We start from the raw sequence: 4,243 nt of genomic DNA on the forward strand, positions 1-4,243 counted from the left end.
ATGTTTTGGTTCTGATTATCATGTTTATCACGCTGAAATCATGCGTTTTAAACCATATTAGTTTAAACTTCTTATATACGGTTTTCTGAGGGCACACGTTCAGAAAGTGGCTGTCACAGCATGTGAGAACTAAACTCTAAAGTTCTCATTCACACACAAGTTTACGTTAAAAACACACGAGTTACAAAAACAGTCGGTTATGTCTGTGAAGGTAATTAGAACTGGTACACCGTTGTCCCTTGAAAAATCAAAATGACGGCATCGTGGGTGGAAACTTACAGATTAAGGGGCGGTAATATTATAATGAGATCCCTTTACCACGTCACTAGGGGAGCGAAATCAGAAAAAGGCTTGCCGAAAAAGGCTTAGTAAAACAAAGTTACTGGGTTAATCTTTTTCACTTTTCCTTGGTTGGTAGGTGTACCGGGGACCTGATTATAGCACTTAAAACCTGGAAAAGTCAGATTTTCATGATATGTCACCTTTAAGTTTAGGAATAAGGTAGGATTAGGGATGTACAATATGGTACGTATTTAAACACGAATCAGAGTTATGTCTTTTCTGTATGTACGGAGCAAGAAATAACAGGGTACATTTTGACTCATTAGCGTTGGGTTGCAAAAAGGTTTCCAACATTTCCAACAAAAAAATTTCCAACATTTTTTTTTAAAACTCTCCAGATATTTTGGAGTTTTCTGAAACTTTTGAAAAGTTTTTGGAAGTTTCCACCCCTTTGCAACATTAGTTGCCTGATCTTACTAGGAAAAATCTTAGCCCATAAATAAAAAACAAGCCCATAATAAATAAAATTAAAACAAATAAAAAACAAGCCCATAATAAACTTTTAATACATTTTCGGAAACTTCTGGTAAGCTTTCATGTATTTTCCACCCCTTTGCAACCTTAGTTGCCCGATCTTACTAAAAAAAAAAAAAAAAAAAAAAACCCAAAAAAAAAAATGGGACAAATTAAACATGGGAAAGGAACACCTGGGGAGCAAGACACAGACAAAACATGGAACAGAGTCTGACAGTTACTTGGAATCAATCAACAGGTCAAAAATTATTTTAGCGCATCCTCTGAACTTTCAAGCTTTGCACTGACAGGAATTTCAAGAGCCCTTATGATTGCCGAGGTCGAGTAGACTAATTTAAATTTTTCTCTGACAAGAATGAAAAACTGAAAAACTGATGCGTTTCAAGCGCAAGAGATTTTTCAGGTTGAGTGGAGAATGGAATTTAATCTTTTACAGCTCACGGCTCAGGTGATATTACATCTAGACTTACAGAGGTCACGTAATCAATTCATGTTCACACGCCAGTAAACGGCTGAGAGAAAGACAGAGCAGAGCCTGCAGTATTTAATCGCCATGAGCGTTTTAAACCGTGGCATATTAATCTTAACAAAACGGCCTTTAGCTGACCTAACACAAGCTCAAATCAAAATTAGGCCTGGTTCATCCTGCGGCACTTCCTGCAAAAGGGACAAAGTGAAAGTCTCACTTTGCTTTTAACCGTCTCGCATTTCTCCATAGTCTGTATTAAATGGCTGTTATGGAAATGGCATCTGAGCTGGGACTTCAAGGAAAAGTAGTGACTGGACTCTTGAGCACCGGGAACATTTGATAATCTTCTAAGCCAGATGTTTCTCATGAATCTCAAAAGACTTCAGAGATTTTTTTGAGGGTTCTTCAGTTTTCATGCTATCAAAATTCAGTGTAGGTGCTGCTGGTGGCCATAAAGAAACAAAACACTTGAGATGATTCGCTGGCACTTTTAAACCACAGTGGACCATCAGTTACGACAGTGGGTCCCAACCCTGGTCCTGGAGGCACCCCAACACTGCACATTTTGCATGTCTCCTTTCTTTGACACACCAATTTCAGGTCTTGAAGTCTCTACTAATGAGTTGATGACCTGAATCAGGTGTGTTTGATTAAAGAGACATGCAAAACGTGCAGTGTTGGGGTGCCTCCAGGACCAGGGTTGGGAACCACTGAGTTAGGACTTCATTGATGAGAAACCGTGAGGGAACTTCGCAATATGGAATCAAAGAAAACCAGGCAATTTGTTGGCTGGTTTCAAACATCTAAACAAAACGAGGCCACTGGCAGATGGTTGGTGAAGATGTTTCACACTTTTAACAACTTTCTCCTGTCCTTTAAAGTCTTTTCCACATATTAAAAATCACTTGCGACACTTACTGTGGCTCTTTAACGTGCAAGTTTCAGTAGTCTTTCTGATTAAAACCACAGCTGTTGCATGTACGGGAGGTCAGAAATGCATATATCTGTGACCTTTCGCATTATGAAAGCCCATCACTGTGGTGTAGCTCTTCAGGGGCACATCGAGAGAGCACCACTACCATGTGAGAGGCCTAATTAAAAGCTTCAGGACTGTAGAGCGACATAAAACTTTGGCAAATGGATGAAGCGAGAGTGTCGTACCTCCTGTGTGAGGAAAGAGAGGAGAGATGTAAGGGAGGTCAAAATAATGCTGGCCCTTCATCATTGTCCAGACCCTCACCACGGGTCGGACCTTCAGCGAGGGGGAAGACGTGCCAGAGAGATACTGGCTAAAGCTCAAGGACTTTGCGTGCCAGACGGTGTGCATAAACTACAGTAATGAGAAGGGAACATGGCCTTATTCAACAGTTTTACTCCACTGCACAAATGCAGCACAGAAACTCAATAGCACAGTTGCTCCCTATAGAGCTATTTGTTCAAAAAAAGACTCTTTTTGTATGGCATTGACCCCAACTACGTCACTAAAATGTGATTTTACTGTGGTTCCTGTAGTGTGTGTGGTCATTCTATATATCAGCAGTTCCCAACCTTCATTTATTCATCTAAATTATTCATTTAGCAGATGCTTTTATCCGAAGGGATTACAACAAAGAGGCAATACAAAGTTTTACATTTGTTCAGATAATTACAGGCTAGAAGAAAAGACATGAAAGTGAGGCACAAGTGTATTGAGAAAATAACGTAGATACCATCTAGTAAAGCAGTCTATTCGCATCCAAGGTTTCATAAGGAGTCCTAGTCTAAATGGAGAACATCATGAAAACCGTCTCTGTCTGCAGTGGTGTGATTCCAGGACAGCAGACTGCTGTATACACTACATACCTTCACATCCATCCAAGACTAGTCTTTTATCACAGCACTCCTTACCTTCCTCCTTCACGGCTGACGCCTTCAAATCGATCTGCTTGCTCAAACCAAGGCTATATATTGCGTGGCTGCATCTGCACTGATCATAACAGTTGTTAACTCTCATCTCTCTCAAAGAGAGAGGCTGCTGATGAGCTGCAATGCTCTGAGCGCAGTTTACTCGCTTAAAAATTGCGTGGGAGGAAGAAACCCTTCAAGGACGTTCACAGGTATGCTTTTGAATGGCAAGTGCCAACTTCCAAGCTCGCCTCGACTGGCATATTATTGTTAGGATAGCTAAAGACGTGTGAAGTGAATCCAGACACATCTGTAGGGGAGGCAGGCCAGCAGCTGCCTTTTTAATTAGAAAGCGCTGAGGATTGAGGCTGATGAGCTGTACTGTGGGAAGAGCAAAACGTGAATGAGGGGCTGGGAAGTATTTGATTTCCAAACAGCAGGGAAGGATGATGTAGCCTAACATCATTTTTATACTTTTTGACCTCCTTCCTAAAATATAAATATTTTGGAAAACATGAATATATACAGTATCTCACAGAAGTGAGTACACCCCTCACATTTTTGTAAATATTTTATTATATGTGGTGGTGTTGAGTTTTTTTCTAAAATCCTTTAATACACAGCAAGCCGTTGATTATCCCGCTTATTCCATGGTCATTTGCCAGTATTGACAACTTAAAGCTATTTATGATGTTAGCAGCGCAATATTTAACCGGAAGGGTAAAAATGATGGTTATTTTCGTCAGTTACAGCTCATTAGCTCTAGCTATCTGCCCGCTTCAAATCAGATACAGAGATGAAATAGTTCGGTAAGACCACATTTATTTGAATGAATTTTCGATCGAGAGAGAGATGACAGTTGTGTGTTGTGTGTGTCTACACAAACAATGAAGCTGTTTAGTTACTTTGATTTTACCTCGTTGCTGAGGAAGATAATGTAGTGATCTAGTATCTATGCTATTTTATTAATAAAGGTCGCGGGGCAGCACCGACAATAAGTTTCTGTGTGTGCAAATCTCCGCCGACCTCTCTCCCTCTCACTGTGTTTATGTGCGAGTGGTGTGTGTGTGTGTT

At 40.4% G+C, this 4,243-nt stretch overlaps 1 protein-coding gene across 1 annotated transcript in view; it reads right to left on the minus strand.

The window, feature by feature from the left end:
* Positions 1-4,243, minus strand: part of patj (PATJ crumbs cell polarity complex component) — a 134,871-nt gene that overhangs the window by 34,619 nt on the left and 96,009 nt on the right. The gene's annotated exons all lie outside the window — the stretch shown is intronic.

The sequence above is a fragment of the Sinocyclocheilus anshuiensis genome, unplaced genomic scaffold, assembly GCF_001515605.1.
Source record: "Sinocyclocheilus anshuiensis isolate Anshui unplaced genomic scaffold, SAMN03320099.WGS_v1.1 scaffold560, whole genome shotgun sequence".
Lineage (NCBI taxonomy): Eukaryota > Metazoa > Chordata > Actinopteri > Cypriniformes > Cyprinidae > Sinocyclocheilus > Sinocyclocheilus anshuiensis.